General features: G+C 40.8%; 1 protein-coding gene across 1 annotated transcript in view; it reads left to right on the plus strand.

The window, feature by feature from the left end:
• The window catches only part of NRG3 (neuregulin 3), a 722,376-nt gene that overhangs the window by 633,760 nt on the left and 66,992 nt on the right, over positions 1–21,624 (plus strand). The gene's annotated exons all lie outside the window — the stretch shown is intronic.

Raw genomic sequence — 21,624 nt, forward strand, 5'->3', positions numbered from 1 at the left:
GGCACACAGCTCCCCCTTGTGTATAGTGCCACACAGCCCAACCTTGTGTATAGTGCCACACAGCCCCCGAAGTAGTACAAGGCAATGGTGCATCCGAGAATGTTGTATCAGCCAGGGGGATGTCAATCAAACATGGAAAGTTGGGTTTGGAGGCAGGATTTTGTTATTATAAATATATCCTATATATTTACAGCTCCAGAACCAAGCTCATACATATATACAGTGCCACAACCAAATTCAGTACATAAATGAAGCACTAGAACCAAGCTCTGACATATATACAGCACCACAACCAAGCTCAGTACATATATACAGCCCCAGAACCAAGCTCAGTACATAAATACAACACCAGAACCAAGCTCAGTACATATATACAGCACCAGAACGAAGCTCAGTACATATATACAGCACCAGAACAAATACAGCTCAATTTAGTGCAACCCCTGCCGTATAGGTTTGTATGGCGTAAAACTGCAGCTCCCAGCATGGCCCGAACAGTGGTAAGGATATGCTGGGACACGCTGTTTCACAAAAAAACTCATACCACCCATCATCTCGCTGCAGATCATACAGTGACTACAGTACTAATTAGAGGCAGAATAAACATTTACATTAAGTGACTCACCGGTTACATCTCAGATTCTAGTTCTTTTCCTCTCCCTCCGGTCCAGACCTCTGTGATGGATTTTTTTTGGTCACGACCCATTACTGCAGTTTTCTGCTCAGATGTCTTCAGCTTCTCACTTTTAAAACATTTCTGCACCTATAAACGAAGTTAAAATTCTCAACACCTCTAAATATAATAAAGCGCCATACACTGCACCTCTAACTATAAAAGCGCCATACACTGTGTCCCTGATTATAATAGTACCATACACTGTGTCCCACACACACCGTGCCCTCTGTAGATAGTGTCACCATAGCCCCCTGTAGATAGTGACCCTCATAGAGCCTCTTTAGATAGTGCCCACAAATGGACTTCAGAGCTGCAAGGCAATAGTGCTAACCACTGAGCACCGTGCTGCCCTAAATATAGCCCACCTCTGTAGATAGTACCTCACATATAGCTCCCCCTGTATATAGTGTCCCACATATAGCCCACTCCTGTAGACAGTGCCCAACATATAGCCCCCCTGTAGCTAGTGCCCCACAGGTAACCCACCCCTGTATATAGTGTCCAACATATAGCCCACCTCTATAGATAGTGCCCTACAAATAGCTCCAATATAGATAGTGCTCTACATATAGTCCACCCCTGTTTATAGTGTCTCACATATAGCTCCCCCTGTATATATTGCCCACATACCCACATATAGACCCCCCTGTAGATAGTGCCACACATCCCAACATATAGACCCCCTGTATACAGTGCCCCACATATAGACCCCCCTGTAGTTAGTGCCCCACATATAGACCCCCTGTAGATAGTGCCGCACATCCCCACATATAGACCCCCCTGTATATAGTGGCCCACATCCCCACATATAGAACCCCCTGTATATAGTGAACCACATTTTCACATATAGACCCCCTTTTGATAGTGCCCCACGTATAGGCCCCCTGTATATAGTGCCCCACATCCCCACATATAGACCCCCTGTATATAGGGTCCCACATCCCTACATATAGACCACCTATATATAGTGCCCCACATCCCCACATATAGACCCCCCTGTAGATAATGCCCCACATCCCCTTATATAGACCCCCCTGTATATAGTGGCCCACATCCCCACATATAGACCCCCCTGTATATAGTGGCCCACATCCCCACATATAGACCCCCCTGTAGATAGTGCCCAACATCCCCACATATAGACCCCCTTTATACAGTGGCCCACATCCCCACATATAGATGACCCCCCCTGTAGATAGAGCCCCCTGTAGATAGAGCCCCCTGTAGATAATGCCACTCACAGTTTTATTAGAAAAAAAACAAAAAACTTTACATACTCACATGATTCCGTTCCAGCACCATCCGGTGGCAATGCAGACCTGCTCTCTTCTGAGCAGGTCTGCTAGAGGTGAACGACGCATCGTTGAAAGGCACTAATTGGCAGGGCAGATTGACTTTGCCGTCAAACAGCGCCTTTCAAGCACGGAAGCGGCGCGATGAAATCATCGCGCCTCTAGCGTCGTTGAAAGGTGCTGATTGGCGGGGCAAGTTATTTTTCTCCGCCAATTAGCGTCATTGTAAGGAGCTGAATGGTCGGGCATGGAACATGCCCGGCTATTCAGCGCTAATGCATGTATTTGTACCTGCATGCTATAGACACAGGTAGAATTACTGCAAGAGGGGGTGGCTATCGCTAGCATCGGGGGCCCCCTCCGGTGCTAGTGACGCACCTGTAACAGCAATAACGGCTGCTAGAGGCGCATATGGGGGGGGCGTGTTGGCTAGCGTTACGGGCCCCCTCAAGCCACAGGCCCTTTAGCAGCCGCTACGGCTGCTACCGCGGTAGTTCCGCCACTGGTCAGATTTCAGTTCTACAAAGAAAAAAGTGATTACAGTGATGTCCTGTAATAAATGAAACCTCTGTTATCACAGAGTCCGGTCTGCATCGCTAGCACTGCAAAATTCTCTCCTTCTGTAAGTAAACTCTTGTTTACTTACAGAACCAGGGGATGATTAATAGTTGCTGCTAGCTTACTGTGGATACGTGGGGGAGAAGCTCTGGCTACAGTCACGTGGGACCTGGCTGTAAACCTTCCTCCAATCCCAGAAACAGGGACAGCAAGCATTAAACACAGGCTAGATAAGGACAAAAAAAACAACAACATAATAACAATGTGAAATAGGCTCGTCCTGCACTTACACATAGGGGAAAAAAACAACGATGTGCTCGAGCTCCTTCATTATTCAGCGCCATGTGCAGCAGCATGTGTATCTAGAATCCTCCTTTCCTGTCTCCTCCAATCAAGTGCCTCAGAGCACAAAAGGGGAGTATACAGGGGAGGATTCTAGCTATACACACCCTTCTGCACATGCGCTGTGTAAGGAAGGAGATTATTAAAGAAGTAATGATACGGTCAGTCTTAGAGTGGCAAGGGGGGAAACTGCAGGCCCCCCCTAGCCTATGGGTCCGGTCGCAATTATGACCGCTGCGACCCCAATAGCTACGCCACTGACTGTTTGCCACAGCTTCCATCTGAAAATAGGTTATTTATGTAAGACAACTCCTAAAATAATAAGTTCATACTGAAGTCATGTAGCTATCACAAATACTATACAAATTGGTGTCTACTAACTTAGCTATTGCTTGCAAAAAATATATTTAAAAAATATATATATATATTGACACACACACACACACACATATATATATGTATATCTAACTATATATATCTATAAAAATATATGTGTGTGGATATATATATATATATATATATATATATGCCTTGCATATGTGAATTTCATATTGAACAGAATCTTAGCTATTGCTGTTTATAATATAAAATAGAATATAGCTTTCCATATTTCCACCTCAATTAAAATCTCCTTACAGGATGTGTGATAAATGTAACTAAATAATTCAGTCTTCTGGCCCCATATTAATTGTGTAGATGTGAGATGATACTTGTCTATTTTATTATCACTGTTTTTGCATCTTGACATCCTACTCATGTTTAGAAGGAGCGGATAGAGTGTAAAGTTGCCATGGTTACAATGTGCTAGATAAGTTGGACATCTTGCCTGCTTCCATCTGTTTCTTTTGATTGTACTGGTTTATTTGGGGAACCTATTCACTAACTCACAAGTCATCTTACTGCCTGTCTTCCTCTATACAATTTACATGGGAAATTGGTAGAATTTACCAGTTAATTTAGTCCAATGGGACAGTACTTTAACCTGATGTCCAGTTGTCAGTTAAAATGTTAGTACATAGGTGATGCTTAGCTGCTATTTATCTTCCTCAGTGCTCGCTGCTTCTGCACTCAGCTCCATTAGGACAGAGATGTGATCTGTGTCAACAGTTTATCTACAATGCCTACAGTCTGAGGTAGTCTGAAATCCACCCCTTGTTTTATCATTAGTTCAGGCCGCTGCTCTATTTCCACCGCACTACAGCTCTCTGTCTTCTTATAGGCTGCTGTAAATAAAGGCCCCTTAGTTCCAGTGAAGGGAAATCTTCATGCTTCAGCATGTCAAGACATTTTGGACAATTGTAGCTTCCAACTCTGTGGGACAGTTTGGGGTTTGACCCTTTCCTGTTCCAGCATGACTGTGCCCAAGTGCACTAGGTCCATAAAGACATGGTTGGGTTAGTTTAATGTGGAAGAACTTGACTGACCTTAACCCTATCCAACACCTTTGGAATGAACTAGAACTGAGATTTCGAGCCAGGTCCTCTCGCCCAACATCGGTGTCTGATCTCACAAATGCTCTTCTGGATGAAAGGGCAAAATTCCCACAGACAGGGATGTTGGCACATAAAAATATAGAAAGATTAGTCACAAAGTGATTATAACATGTACCAAATGCTACAGTAGGTTTTAAAACAGATTTTTAACCCCTTTCCAGTCGACATTCAGCTGAAACAGCTATAATCAGGGATTACACTGATGATGGCCTTTTAACCCCTTAGAGGTCACGGTCATTAGCGACCTTGGCTCTTACATGGCTTAACAGGGAGATACAATAATAAAAGATAATCAAAAAGTTCTTTGTATCTGAAAATGTTGTCATTAACCCCTTGGAGTCCCAGACATTTTTTGTATTTTAGTTTTCGTTTTTTTCCTCCCCAGCATCCAAAAGTCATAACTTTTTTTTTGTTTGACATAGCCGTATGAGGGTTGTTTTTCGCGGGACAAGTTGTCATTTTTCAAGGCATTATTTAATGTGCCAAATAATGTACTGGGAAACAGAAAAAAAATTATTTGTGGAGTGGAAAGGGAAAAAAACAGTGATTCCACCTTTGTTTCTTGGGTTTCGTATATACAGCATACATTGTGCGGTAAAAACAACATGTAAAATTTATTCTATGGGTTGATGCGGTTACGTAGATACCAAATGTATATAGTTTTTTTCGTCTTTTACCACTTTTAATTAAAAAGAAAAAACGATTTGCTTTAAAAAATATATCTTTTATAGCGCCACATTCGGAAAGCCATACCTTTTTTATTTTTCTATCAATTCAGTGGAGTAATGACTTGTTTTTTGCAGGGCGAGATGTAGTTTTTATTGATATCAATTTGGGGTACATGCGACTTTTGCATCACTTTTTATTCCATTTGTTTATTGAGTGAAGGTGATCAAAAAGCAGCAATTTGGGTGTTTTACATATTTTTTTGACAGCGTTCACCGAGCGGGTTAAATAACACTATATTGTAATAGTTCAGACTTTTACTGACACAACAATACCAGTTATATTAATTTGTATTTTTTTTTAACATTACTTTAGGGAAAAAATGGGAAAATGTTTGTTTTATTTTAAATTGTAATATTTTTTTTGTACATTAAACTAATTTTATGTAAGTGTATTTTACTTTTTTTTTTATAAGTCCCCCTAGGGGACTTGAACCAGCGATCGTTAATTCGTTTGTATGATATACTACAATACTAATGTATTGCAGTATATTGCTAAAGTGACTGACAGTCACCTATGAAGCCCTGCCAGAGGCAGACCTTCACTAGGCCCCCAGGCTGTCATAACAACCATTGGCACCCTGCGATCACATTTTGGGGGGGTAATGGCACTTTAAAGTGGGCCGCCCCCTTATTTTAATGGCTTAGTTGCCACGGTCGCTATTGACTGCGGCATCTAAGTGGTTCAAGTGATCTTTCAATCCGCCCATTGCAGTGGGGTGTCAGCTGCAACCTACAGTCGACACCAGATCAGTATGAAGTGTGATCAGCCTGTGAGTGTCCTCCATACTTCTGCCTTGGTTGCAGTCACTTGGGCCCCATTCACATTGCGTTTGTGCTATCCGCCGGGCGTATATGTATTTAAACACTAAAAAAGCATTGAAACGTATAGCTTGGCGTATACATAGACTATAAGAGCATGTTCACACGTGGCAGAGTTTTTCCGCTGCAAATGTTGGTGCAGATTTGGGGCAATTACGCAACAAATCTGCACCAACATTTGCATATTTGACAGGTAATTCAGACATTGCAGAAAACACAGTGGACTTGCCACAGATTTCAGTTTTTGCATTGCAGAGGCTGAAATCCGCAGTGAAATTCTGCTTCTTCTCCGCAACAGACAGTGCATGCTGCGGAGATAAAATTCTGCACCGCAGCCTATGGTCCGCAGCTGAGTTTTCCGCAACGTCTGAACTAACTTGCCTAAAAATGTATTGAAACAACTGTAAAAAACGGCCGCTGGAGAATTCCACTGCAGACTGTCCGCAAATGAATTCCACATCAATTCCGTCACTTCTGGCTGTGCCCTAATGGGTCAAACATAGACCAAAATAGCATCCGTTTGGTGTATGTTTTTTTTCATGGTTTACGTTGGGATACTGTTTTTTTAAGTACTGAAAAGCGAAGTCTGCTACGCTATTCTGTACTTCAAAAAACGTATACAAGACATAACATTTTATTTATCATTATTCTCAATGGACGAAGTATGCAAACATAATGCTATACGTTTGTGTCCGTTTACATACAGTAAATCTATCCGTTTTTTTTCAGTGTAGACTTTAGAAAAAATATATACTTTTTTTAGGAAAAAAAACGGACAGAAGCGTATACAGACGTATGAGTATACGCTAATCGTACACGCTATAAAAACACAAGTGTAAACAGAAAATTGTACATGTTCGTATACGTTTTCAATGGTCCACGCTTTTATAAAACAAAAACTTATATACGCCCGGCGGATAGCACAAACGCCACGTGAATGGGGCCCAAGTGACATGTTGCCAAGGGTTTAAAAAATACAAGCCCTCATGTAGATACGTCAACGGAAAAATAAAAATATATGGCTCTCGGTGCCATTAAGGGGTTAATATTTATTTCACCTATATATTTGTAACACTTCTTCGCTAAAGCAGAAGATTTGGCCAAAAAAAACCTGCTATTTTACTTCTCACTTTATTATAAACAACAATTTGTCCTTTTTCCTTAAGTTTTCTTAGGTGAATGCACCATTATGCTCTGGCATAATAGCTGCAGAACAATACAGTTGCATATTTCACGCAGATATATAAATATCATTGTTTATCATAGATATAAAAAAAAACGTAGCTAAATTTAGCAGCGCATCTGACTTGGTTATAGGTTTAACATAACGCTGTATATTGCCTAGCAACACGTCTCCATCCAGTATGTCTCAGACTCCGCTTCAGCAACAAATCGAAACGTTCATGACATTCAGGTGGAAGGGACATTTGTACGGTGGTCCGAAGAAAAAAAATTCAAAAAACATTTCTTGTCTTTATTTGCTTATTTGGAAGTGACAGCATCTCATGTACGCTTATAGACCCCTGCCATCATCAGACCACAAATGTATAACATTGCTTTCCAAAGTCATTCTGTGACGCATCATGCTGTGAACAGTCATCAGAATAGTCCCAGCCTATTGTCACAAATGTATTGGTATGCACACTCCGGAGGGAACGAAAGAAGCCCCTTGTGGTTCCTTTATAAAGCGTAATGAGCTGGTCCTGGAGGAAGGCACACAAGACTGTAACTCCTGATGTGCTTTCTCTTAGAAGGTAAGGAGTAAACATTGGGAAGAAAATGACTGCAGCTCAAGCGCAGAGCAAGTTTATGTTTGAGAACAAATCATTCCGCAGTCAACGGAGAACATTGTGATGTTGTGAATAGGGAGATAATGGAAAAAATGGTGATAACTATAAGCTTTCACTATGGCTTTTTTATTCAACCAATTTGACTGGAGTGCAAGTTCATATGTCAGTAAATTCTATAGTTATAGATGTAATGATCCATATACTGTCCTATATACAGGGGTGAGTATAACACTGGGCGCCGTAAGAATCATGGGATGCCCTCTTAGAAGGGTAACAAAAACAAAAGCTGTGAGTCCCTGTCTTGTGTCCTTGAGAATGGAGATGGCGGCACTATTATTTCTACCATATTGCAACTGGAGGGAAGAGGTACCCTAAAGGCACGTTCAGACGTGGCGGAATTTTTCCGCTGCAAATGTTGGTGCAGATTTGGGGCAATTACGCAATGAATCTGCACCGACTTTTGCATATTTGACAGGTAATTCAGACGTTGCAGATATCACAGTGGATTTGCCAGAGATTTCAGTTTTTGCATTGCAAAGGCTCAAATCCACAGTGAAATTCCGCTTCTTCTCCTCAACGTCATGAGCTGCTGCGGAGGGGAAATTCTGCACCGCAGCCTGATTTCCGCACAGTTGTTTTCTGCAACGTCTGAACTAACTTTCCTAAAAATCTATAGAAACAAATGTAAAAAATGGCCGCTAGAGAATTCCACTGCGGACTGTCTGTAGCGGAATTCAACAGCAATTCCGCCACGTGTGAATGTGCCCTAAAAGTAAGAATCCCTCTGGTGGCAGATATACAATGTCAATAGCTTATCCCTGATAGGACAGATCAATGGAGAGCAGTGCTCAGGACTACACAGCAAAGACTGCTGCTTATAGTCACGTTTTGGACTGCAAGGCTAGACTCCTGGGCCACAACTAACTGATTTTACTTACTAATCATGGCAGGACAATGTGGCATGCAATCTCAATGTTTCCCCATGGGAAAATTCCGACCATCAGAACTAAAATCAGACTGGACCAGACTGATTGCGATGGTCACAAAGTTGTCCATAAGAAAATCTTGAGATTGCTAATAATCAAAATTTTACCAACATTTTACTGCAACTCAAGCAAAAATGTTACCGTGAAAGGCCTTCCTTGCTAGCTAGTGATTGATTTCTTTTTTTTTAAGCATTGCGCCATAGCTTCTTACCTTTGCTGCTGACCTTGGCTTTGTAAAAACTCCTGGCTGCAAAGACACAGTACAAATACAAATAACATATAGTGCATACCCTTTGGAGAATGTAATAGTTCCGAAAAATGCTGCAAAACCCACAGAACACAAAGCATCTGCTCAAGGCCAAGCAGTGGGTTTTGATAGGTCTCTTACCAGATGTTTTATAGGCTTTCTTCCTGAATAAATGAATGTAATGCTATTCAACTTCTCTGAATACATATTGTAGCGGTGCATACTGTGAATGCGGTTCAGCTTTGCTAACTAGAAAGACAATTTTCATTTATCTAGCACTTAAAGGGCTTGTACGGTTTCGGAGACCCATTTCCAAACATCTTGCTATCATATACATAACTATTGGATAGTCGCACTACCTGTATACCAAGGACCCTTTCTGTAGCCAGACTGTAATAGTCAGAATATTTCTACATACCAAGTCTGTAAATAGGTATTAATTAGATGTAAATGGAAGCCATGACACTAGTGTGTACAGAGCCCAAAGCTAAAAAATCTCGAGTCATGAGAGTTATGCAGGATCCGTTTCAAACAGATACCGGAGAATTCTGATGGACCCTATCGAAGGGGTCCATCAAGGTCCCAAAATTTTTGACGACAAGAATGGCATTGAAGACTGCACTATTTACATCGAAACTACTTGAAAGTCTGGTGTAAAACCCCCCAAATCACATCAACACAAGTGTGAACAAAGCCTTATACTATTAGATATCTTTGTTGGCAAATAGCCTACACTTTTAAATTGCCTTATATTTCTAGGTATAAAGATAACCACACACATTAGAAGTATATACTCTAACAAATTTTGAGATGTGGATGTATATAGGTGATCAAGCTCATTAATATAATAATTATTTTTCCGTTGATGTAGCAAAGATAAATGTATCGCTGAATAATTTATGTTGTGAACTGTGTTAACTTACTGATCATAGATGACAATGGAAAGTGATAGATTACACATCATGATTTAATGGCACGCCAGGCTAGATAACAAGCATGGCAATGCTACATCTATTACAATGAACATGTGCAGCCTGCAATGCTGTTTTGTGTAGCAGCCACCAAACAAAATATACTATATGGCCAAAAGTATGTGGACACACCTCCTAATTATTAAGTTCAGGTGTTTCAGCCACACCAATTGCATTGTTATATGGACCTTTTAAATTGAATTGTATCCCCTGTGCATCCTCCATGTTTGTTTATACCTGCAATCTGTGTTACATAGTTACATAGTGTGGTTGAAAAAAAATATATGTCCATCAAGTTCAACCAAGGGATGGGAAAAAGGGAAGGGATGAAACAAAAATTCTGCACATTGACATAGGAAATTTTTTTTTTTTTGTTCTAGGAAATTATCTAAGCCTTTTTTTAAATCATCTACTGTCCCTGCTGTGACGGCTCCTTCGGAGACTATTCCATAGATTCACAGTTCTCACGGTAAAGAAGTCTTGTCGCCTCTGCAGGTTGAACCTTTTTTTCTCCAGACACAGAGAGTGCCCCCTTGTCTTTTGTGGGGGGTTTTACATGGAACAGATTTTTACTATATTTCTTGTATGTGCCATTTATATATTTATATAAGTTAATCATGTCCCCCCTTAGTCGTCTCTTTTCAAGGCTAAATAGGTTTCATTATTTTAATCTTTCCTCATAACTTAGATTCTCCATGCCCCTTATTAGCTTCGTTGCTCTTCTTTGTATTTTTTCCAACTCCAGGGCATCCTCTCTATGAACTGGAGCCCAGAACTGAACTGCATATTCTAGATGAGGCCTCACTAATGCTTTGTAAAGTGGTAATATTATATCCCTGTCCCGCGAGTCCATTCCTCTTTTAATTCACGACAATATCTTGCTGGCCTTTGAAGCAGCTGATTGACATTGCATGCTGTTATTTAGTTTATGATATACAAGTACACCGAGATCCTTCTCAACAAGTGACTCTCCCAGTGTAGCTCTCCCTAGGACATATGGTGCATACAGGTTGTTGGTACCCAGATGCATAATTTTACATTTATCTACATTAAACTTCATGTGCCAAGTGGATGCCAAAACACTTAGTGTCTTCAAATTAGCTTGTAATTTACGAACATCTTCCATAGACCGAACATTACTACATAGCTTGGTGTCACCTGCAAAAATAGAAATAGTGCTATTAATCCCATCCTCTATATCATTAATAAGTAAGTTGAAAAATAGTGGTCCCAGCATTGAACCCTGGGGTCACCACTTATAACCGGGGACCATTCAGAGTAGGAATCATTGACCACAACTCTCTGAATACGATCCTTGAGCCAATTCTCAATCCAATTACAAACTATACTATCTAAAGCTATAGTCCTTAATTTACCCATTAGACGTCTATGAGGGACAGTGTCAAATGCCTTTGCAAAGTCCAAAAACACTATATCCACAGCGGCCCCTCTGCCTAGGCTTCTCCTCACCCCTCATATAAACACTATATCCACAGCAGCCCCTCTGTCTAGGCTTCTGCTCACATCTTCATAAAAACAAATCAGGTTGGTTTGACAACTTCTGTCCTTAGTAAAACCGTGCTGGCTGTCACTTATAATACTATTTATTGTCACATAATCCTGTATATAGTCCCTCAGTAGCCCCTCAAACATTTTCCGCACAATGGCTGTTAAGCTTACTGGTCCATAATTACCCGGGTAAGACCTAGAGCCATTTTTGAAAATAGGCCTGTGTTTGTTTTTTACAGCATAGGTAAAATATAACTATATTGTAATCACTGTTACTGAGGTTTTCACAAACAATGACATTCCCAGTTTTTTCAGCACGCTTCTTATCCAAAGCCAAGAGTAAATCATAAAGGTAGGAACAGTATAAAGGGAGGATTTATTTGGCTATATGAAAAACACTCCAAAAACGACAAGTGTGCATTCAGTCTTATGCAAGCTTTCCCATCAAAAACAATGAAGCTTCTAACTTCTTAAGCATTTGTATATATCTCTTGGTGGCTTCCCTTATTAGTAACCTTGCCCGGTTACTCACTTTTTGACATACAGTCCATATTGAGAAACTGTAGGTACTCTATAATGTGATGCTACATGCCATGATTCATATAGCGTCATGCCTCCATGTAAAATCGGAGTTACAATAAGGGGTGATTCTACAAGCACCGTATTATAGATCCGTTTCACATTCTTTTATAATACAGTAGCATGCATAAAGCCTTAGCTTTGAATTTCAGTCTTGAACCTGAAGTTTGCTAAGATATATGGGTTGGCTTGGACTTCACTAAAAGTAAACTGCTAATATGCATTGAAGGTCCGATTATAAAGACTCTGTCGAGAATTGGTATCTTGATAATGCATTGAGCTTTTCACTCTAACAAAATGATTATACAGTATCAATCTTATTTGGTGGCATGGTTGTTTGAAATGTTAACCTGTCTTATAATATGGCCTGAAGAAAATGTTCTGCATTTTTTGGCACATTGGTTGCGCCTGTAGCTTTTGTTTCTTTGGTGCATGATCAATCAGACAGAACTAAAGCAATATACAGTTTTGTTAGACCATCAAAAATGGAATAAAATAATAAAATCTGAGTAGGAATATTAAAGCTTATTCTGGCTCCTTACACTTTTGTAGTGTAGTTCGAACACAGGAGCCCGCAATGCCACAATAGAGATTGATATCGATATATGCAAACTAGGTGAATGTGTACAACAGCACAATATTAGAGATGAAATGCATAAATGGAAATATTTTTTTTAATTTTTTTATCTTAATTGTCGCAGTTAGTCGTCGTGTCAATCCCCGTCCTGCTCTTACCTCTGTTTGGCCTCCTGCTCTGTCCCACCGCTTCCTTGCTGTGAGGTCTGCTGGCCCGGCGCTCCTCTACTCCTATCTCCTGTGCCTGGCATCCTGCTTCTTTCCTGCAAGATCCTCTGCCTTCCATGAATACGTGCGCTTCTTAAATGGCCAGCGCGTTCTAAAAGCTCCTCCTGCACTTATACCACCTTGTCCCAGGCTATTTAAGGATCTTTTCTCCATTGCTCTGTGTCTGAGCCATTGTGTTCCTGAGTTTATGTTCACACGGCAGCCTCCGTTACGGCTGAAATTACGGAGCTGTTTTTAGGAGAAAACAGCTCCGGCATTTCAGACGTAATGGCAAGTGCAGGCGCTTTTCGCTGCGTCCATTACGGATGTAATTGGAGCTGTTTTTCCATGGTGTCAATGGAAAACGGCTCCAATTACGTCTCAAGAAGTGACAGGCACTTCTTTGACGTGGGTGTCTTTTTTACGCGCTGTCTTTTGACAGCGGCGCGTAAAAAAAATGACCGTCGGCACAGAACATCGTAAAGCCCATTCAAATGAATGGGCAGATGTTTGCCCATGCTTTGGTGCTGTATTTTCGGATGTAATTCGAGGTTAAAACGCCCGAATTACGTCCATAAATAGGGTGTGTGAAACCCTAAATAGGGTGTGTGAAAGGGTGTGTACAGAGCCCAAAGCTCAAAAATCTCGAGTCATGATAGTTATGCAGGTCACGGCCGTTCACGGCCTAAGGCCTCATGCACACGACCGTAGTGGTGTGCACGGCCGTGATTTGCGGCTCGGACGGCCATGAAGTGTCACCCGCGGGCCGCCCGCAAATCGCGGGCCGTGCACATGGCCGTGTGCATTAATTTCTATGAGACTGGACCGCAAAATACGGCCATAATGAGACATATCCTATCTTTTTGCGGGCCAGGCTCCTGGGCAATGCACGGACTGTGGAAACCATGGTCGTGTGCATGGGCCCATTGAAATTAATGGGGCCACAATTCACCCGCAGATTTGAGGGTAAATTGCGGCCGCAAAATTAAGTTCGTGTGCATGGGGCCTTAGTGTTTAAACTTTGCTTTAGTATATTTCTGTCTCATTATACTGTTATTGACCTGGCTAGTTCCTGACCATGTATCCTGTCTGCTGCCCGTTCTGACCTCTGCCTGTTTTCTGACTGATTGTACGCTGCCTTCCCTGACCTCAGCCTGTCTATTGTGTATGTCTAAATTCTGCCTGCCATGACTATTTACCTGTCTGACTACATATTTTATCTGCTGACTTGGTCCTGCACCTTGTTAACATCTGTTCCTCTAAAATCAGTGGTTGCTAACTGAGATGACTCCTGGGGTAGCGACCTGGGAATTCTCAGAAGATAAGTTCAGATCCCTGTAGAGGGTTAAAGTGTGAATACCAGGGAACGTCTTAGACTACACACCCGTTTTTAGTCCAAGCCAAGTCCGTAGCAACTCGGTGGGTCCACATCCGCTACTAGAGTTACATCACATTAATATTCTTTTAATGGGCTCTGTAACCACTCTATTGTATCATTGCAGCGTATTATGGACATAGTCTTCCTTAAAAGCATCGTTTCTGGGGAAAATAACCCTGCAATATAGTGCCATACAGAGTCGTAGGAGCGTTGTGTTCTTCTGTACAACCAGCAAAGAGCCCCTGTGCAAGATTAGTATAAGGGCCCCTTGATCTCCAAAATTTCATCAGAGATCACCCCCTTATGTCTCCCTAACAGTCCATCAGTAATTGTTAGCCATAAATTTGACATGTACTCTAACTTACAGAAAACGGCTGCTTTAAGGTAACAGAGGGCTCGATTACCTACTGGGCCCCTTTGGTTGCACTAATGGTATATCTGCCCCTGATGTGCATGCTTAAAACCCTCTTCTTGTCCTCTGTTCCACTACAACAGGCAGTTGGAACTTGGATTTTGAGGGTTTGCAGCTTATTAATTATCAGGTATAGTATTGTATATTGCAAACATTTATGCAAGAATAGATGTGTACTAAGCTAATTTGTACAACGTATGTGCACCTAACTACAGCCTTTAAGCTTTCAGAAAACTGATTCTAAGACTGGCGAAGATGAGCTTGCTGTAAAATCCATCGGAAGTGTTAGTTCTCAAATGTATCCACTAGATGGAGCACATCTATAAACTAAAGTCCTCTGTGACTAATTTTGCGAGATTACATTCTAAGAGTAATGTCCTTATGTTCTCTTCCCAGGCGATAGATACAATAATAGTAAAAAAAAATATGCCTTTTTACATTTCAGCAAATTTTTTCTGATAATACTATAGTTTTACCCTAAAATAGACCTTTTATTTGTGATCGTCATTGTTTACCGTAAATTTTGATATATTACATGTCTATTTTAGGGTAATTGGGTCAGGGCTAGGGTTACGACAATGATTGGGGTAGGTATTTTATGTGTATGTATTAGTTTGTTTATTTGCACATTCTTTTACTTTTATTTTTTTTTATTATTTATGGTCTGTCCCTCAAAAAATCTGAAAAGATCTTTGGGGGATTTTAATATATATATATATATATATTTATTTATTTTTATTCTTTTTTCATACCTTGTTTTTCCATTGTAACTGTGCCTGCGCAGCTGGGTTTAGTTAGACCCAGCAGCAGCCTCTCACTACCGGCATACCGGCGATCATGTGACCAGTAACATGATCACCGGCACCAATGGAGGCAGCGGTGCTTCAGCTGCCTTTATTCTATACACAGGTCCTTGGGCAGCCAGCTAAAACGATGACGCGGGTTTTAAGGACCTCGACCGCCGGCCGTCTATATACAGCCGGTGGTCGGGAACTAATATTCTGTATTATCAGACATTAAAAAACTTACTTAAGAGGGTGGAGAACTTACAAAATCTGAATTTGAATGGTTGTTTTTGATAATAAACCATGATAATTATATTTTTAACTCTAAAAAGCTGTCACAGTAGTGGAAAAAAAAATCCCAAACCGAATTTGTACATTTAAATGGCTAGAGTATAAGCAAGAGGCAGACCACCAGGATATTTTGGAAGATCTGAAGGAAATGTAAGAATCTGGTTATTAGAAGAAAGCAGAAAATAAAGGTCAAGGTTACCATGGTCCAGGTTCTAAAGTACAGGAAGAAGACAAGTGGATAGATATCTTGACGGTCTCTGTCTACATGTTGTAATTGTTATATTAAGAACCAGAACCAGTGTATAGATTACCATATACCATAACAAAGGCTGGGTACACGCAAGAGTTAGGGCGGACTTACATGAGCGTGTGCGTTTTGTGCGCGCAAAAATCACTTAACAGCTCCGTGTGTCATCACCATATGATGCGCGGCTGCGTGATTTTCACGCAGCCCCCATCATTATGACACTGTGTTTGTATGTTTGTAAACAGAAAAGCACGTGGTGCTTTTCTGTTTTCAATCATACTTCTTACTGCTGTTGCGTGAATCACTCGCGTCCCATGAAAGTGGTTCCGTGTGGTGCGCAGGATTTTCACGCACCTATTGACTTCACGGACTGTCTGCACGGCCCCATAGACTAATATAGGTCCGTGCGAGGCGCGTGAAAACCACGCACGTTGCACGGACGTATATCACGTTCGCGTAAATCTGCCCTTATACTGATGCAGATGCACAATTAAGGCCCTTATTCACGGTCCAATGATCGGGCAAACAAGTGTTCATATGAACGCTTGTTTTCGATCTATGCCCTGTGTAAACAGGGAGACGTTCTGCCGACATGATGAAGATTTATGGGGACAAGGGATCGTAGATGGAAGGTCAGCTATATAAACAGATGGAGCGGGCTGCACAGGCTGGTACAGTAGTGATAATGGGAGATTTAAATTACCGGGATATTAATTGCAGTCATGGTTCGGCTACAACTGCGAAGGGGAGACATTTCCTCAACCTGTTGCAGGAAAATTTTATGGGCCAGTTTGTGGAAGACCCGACTAGAGGTGAAGCTCTGTTGGATCTGGTCATTTCTAATAATGCAGAGCTTGTTGGGAATGTCAATGTTCGTGAAAACCTCGGTAACAGTGATCATAATATAGTTACATTTTACCTATACTGTAAAAAACAAACACAGGCTGGGAGGGCAAAAACACTTAATTTTAAAAAGGCCAATTTCCCCAGGATGAGGGCTGCAATTCATGACATAGACTGGGAAGAACTAATGTGAAATAATGGGACAAATGATAAATGTGAGATCTTAAAATCTACTTTGTATAATTATAGTGCAAAATGTATTCCTATAGGTAACAAGTATAAACGACTGAAATTAAACCCCACACCTTACACCTTCTGTAAAAAGGTCAATATATGACAAAAAAAAGGGCATTTGAAAAATACTAATCTGAGGGTATAGCTGTAGCCTTTGTAAATTATAAAGAGCTTAATAAAATCTTCAAAAATACAACATGAAAGGCAGGTGGCCAAGGATAGTAAAACAAATCCCAAAAAATTCTTCAAGTGTATAAATGCAAAAAAGCCAAGGACTGAACATGTAGGACCTGTAAATAGTGGTAATGGGGAGTTGGTCACAGGGGAACAAGAGAAGGCAGAGTTACTAAATGGGTTCTTCAGCTCTGTATATACAACTGAAGAAAGAGCAGCTGATGTAGCCGGTGCCAATGCTGTTGATAAATCAATTAATATACTGAATTGGATGAATGTAGATATGGCCCAAGCTAAGTTAAATAAAATAAATGTGCACAAGGCCCCGGGACCAGATGGGTTACACTCTAGAGTTCTTAAAGAGCTTAGTTCAGTTATTTCTGTCCCCCTCTTCATAATGTTTAGAGATTCTCTAGTGACTGGTATAGTGCCAAGGGACTGGCCCAGGGCAAATGTGGTGCCTATTTTTAAAAGGGCTCTAGGTCTTCCCCGGGTAACTATAGACCAGTAAGCTTAACATTAACTGTGGGGAAAATGTTTGAGGGGCTATTGAGGGACTTAATACAGGAGCTTAGTTTTACTAAGGACAGAAGTTGTCAAACCAACCTGATTTGTTTTTATGAAGAGGTGAGCAGAAGCCTAGACAGAGGGGCCGCTGTGGATATAGTGTTTTTGGACTTTGCAAAGGCATTTGACACTTTCCCTCATAGACGTCTAATGGGTGAATTAAGAACTATAGTTTTAGATAGTATAGTTTGTAATTGGATTGAGAATTGGCTCAAGGACCGTATCCAGAGAGTTGAGGTCAATGATTCCTACTCTGAATGGTCTCAGGTTATAAGTTGTGACCACAGGGTTCAGTGCTGTGGCCACTATTATTCAACTTATTTATTAATGATATAAAGGATGGGATTAATAGTGCTATTTCTATTTTTGCAGATGACACCAAGCTATGTAGTATCATTCAGTCTATGGAAGATGTTCGTAAATTGCAAGCTGATTTGAACACACTGAGTGTTTGGGCATCCACCTGGCAAATGAAATTTAATGTAGATAAATGTAAAGTTATGCATCTGGGTATCAACATTCTGCATGCATCATATGTCCTAGGGGGAGCTATATTGGGGGAGTCACTTGTTGAGAAGGATCTGGGTGTACTTGTAGATCATAGAATAAATAACAGCATGCAATGTCAATCAGCTGCTTCTAAGGCCAGCAAGATATTGTCGTGTATTAAAAGAGGCATGGACTCACGGGACAGGGATGTAATATTACCACTTTACAAAGCATTAGTAAGGCCTCATCTAGAATATGCAGTTCAGTTCTGGGCTCCAGTTCATAGGAAGGATGCCCTGGAGTTGGAAAAAATACAAAGAAGAGCAACGAAGCTAATAAGGGGCATGGAGAATCTAAGTTATGAGGAAAGATTAAAAGAATTAAACCTATTTAGCCTTGAGAAAGGACGACTAAGGGGGGACATGATTAACTTATATAAATATATGAATGGCACATACAAAAAATATAGTGAAATCCTGTTCCATGTAAAACACCCTGAAAAAAAAGGGGGCACTCTCTGCGTCTGGACAAAAAAAGGTTCAATCTGCAGAGGTGACGTACCTTCTTTAGGGCATGACCAGACGTGGACAGTCCGCAGTGGAATTCTCCAGCGGCCGCTTTTTACATTTGTTTCAATACATTTTTAGGCAAGTTAGTTCAGACGTTGCGGAAAACTCTGCTGCGGACCATAGGCTGTAGTGAAGAATTTTCCCTCCGCAGCATGCACTGTCTGTTGCGGAGAAGAAGCAGAATTTAACTGCGGATTTCAGCCTTTGCAATGCAAAAACTGAAATCTGTGGCAAGTCCGCTGTTATATCTGCAACGTCTGAATTACCTGTCAAATATGCACATTTTGGTGCAGATTCGTTGCGTAATTGCCCCAAATCTGCACCAACATTTGCAGCGGAAAAACTCTGCCATGTCTGGCCGTGCCCTTACTGTGAGAACTGTAAATCTGTGGAATAGTCACCGCAGGAGCCGTCACAGCAGGGACAGTAGATGGCTTGAAAATAGGCTTAGATAATTTCCTACAACAAAAAAATATCAGCTCCTATGTGTAGAAATGTTCCCTTCTCTTTTCCCATCCCCTGGTTGAACTTGATGGACATGTGTCTTTTTTCAACAGTACTAACTATGTAACTATGTAACTGTGATTCCGCCCGTTTAACCCCTTAAAAGCCGTGGTCAATTGTGACCCCGGCATTTAAATCGTTATAATCAGGGGCGCGGCACACTCCGACCTGCCATCGGGCCCCCCATGACACGATCGTGGGGTTCCAATTGTCATCATGGCAGCCTGGGGGCCTAATGAAAGCCCCCAGGTCTGCCATCTTTGTCCTCCTTTGAAGTACTGGAGACTGTCAGTATAATGATATACTGCAATACATTAGTATTGCAGTACATCATGCAAGCAATCCAATGATCGCTGGTTCAAGTCCCCTAGGGGGATTAATAAAAAAAAATAAAGGACAGTTAAATAAAGTTTTTTCTAATGTTCAAAAAATAATAATTTAAAAGTTAAAAAAAATTCAATTTTTCCCTAATGCAATGTTAATTTTATTTTACATAACTGGTATTGCCGCATTTGTAAAAGTCAGAACTGTTGCAATATAGTGTTTAACCCGCTCGGTGAATGTCGCAAAAAATATATATAAAACACGCAAATTGCTGTTTTCTGGTCACCTAAGAAAAAATGGAATAAAAAGTGATCAAAAAGTCGCATGTACCCCAAAAAGGTATAAATAAAAACTACAGCTTGCCCTGCAAAAAGATGAGCCCTAACATTGCTCAATAGACGGAAAAATAAAAAAGTAATGGCTCCCAGTGTATGGCGACACAAAACAATTAATTTTTTTTAGCAAATAGTTTTATTTTCTGAAAAGTGGTAAAAGAAAACAACATATAAATTTGTTATCGCCGTAATCATATTAACCCATAGAATAAGTCGAACATGTCGTTTTTTACCACCTGATGGACGCCGTAAAAACAAAACCCCCAAAAAGTTGCGTGATCATTGTTTTTTGCCCATTTCACCCCAAGAATAGTTTTTTACAGTTTGCGGTACAATAAATGGTGCCATGAAAAATGACAACTTGTCTCGCCAAAAACAAGCGCTCATACGACTATACCGACGAAAAAATAAAAAAGTTATGGCTTTTGGAAAGCGGGGAGGAAAAAACTACAATGAATAAACGAAGATTGTCCGTGTCCGTAAGGGGTTAAAGGGACATTCACTCCTTATCCTACTATGATGAATTGCATAGCTGTCAAATGAGTATTTTTGGTGGAATCAGATACAGGCAAATTAGGTACATATTTTTATACAGAGGTAACTTGCAGCTCCTGGAAACCGGTGCAAAATCTGTAACAGGGACCCCGTACTATCACATGTAATTTGTAGTGTTGGTCTCCTCATTTGGGACATATGGACATTTTGCGCCCCTCAAGCTCTACGGCCTGCTGCAACCTCAACCCTCTGCACCCTCTAGAGCTTTTCCCTTATGTCTTTAAATACTTTTTTTAGAATAGGATGAAAGTTGTATTTTCTAGAGCTCACTTCAGCTCCTAGTGACAGTACTGATCTGCTGGCGTAGAATTTTCTAAATATAGGCTTTTACATTGTATTGACCCAAGACAACCGACGCGCAGATTTAGGATGTGTCTAAATTCTGCAGTCATGCTATACTGCTAAGTGATAAACTACACACAGAGGATATTCGTCTCTTCATTTTAACACATTGATTTCTATTTTATTCAGCTAATGAGAAGTAATTAGTCTTAATGGGCAATGAGCGAGCCATTTTAAAACCACATTCACATCTCATTTATTTTAGTTGAAAACAATTCATATTATGCAGTTAAACACAGACTTGAAAAAATATTAGCACAGTAATTATAGATTGCATTGGTTAGATGATAGGACATGCCAAGATAAGGCCAGAATGTGCCAAATGCCTTTAAAGAAACACACGCACGTTTTTCTAAAAATTTATTTACTATGATTCTGCAAAACCACCAAAAAATATGTGCTTTTCAAACTTGAACTGTGAATTCGATTTTTACAAAGCTAAAGGCCCTTTTACATGGGCCAATGATTGGGCAAACGAGCGTTCATACGAACACTCGTTTGTGATCATTGCCCTGTGTAAACGGGACAACAATCAGCTGTTGAACGAGAAAAAAAATGCTTGTTTTTTCGGATGATTGGTTCTTTTATACGGTCAGCATATATGGACAATGATTTTAGGGGTTTTGAGATGCCGAAATCCCCGGCCAGAGCATCGACAATGCACTGGTCGTGGATCCGCTACTGGAGGGAGAACCTGACGTCACTGGTCAATGTCCATATATGGACAGTGACTTCAAGAGCTTTCTTAAGACAGGAGTCCCTGGTCAGAGAGTTTGCGATCCACTGCCCGTGGGACTCCATA

Source organism: Rhinoderma darwinii, chromosome 11 (genome assembly GCF_050947455.1).
Source record: "Rhinoderma darwinii isolate aRhiDar2 chromosome 11, aRhiDar2.hap1, whole genome shotgun sequence".
Taxonomy (NCBI): Eukaryota; Metazoa; Chordata; class Amphibia; order Anura; family Rhinodermatidae; genus Rhinoderma; species Rhinoderma darwinii.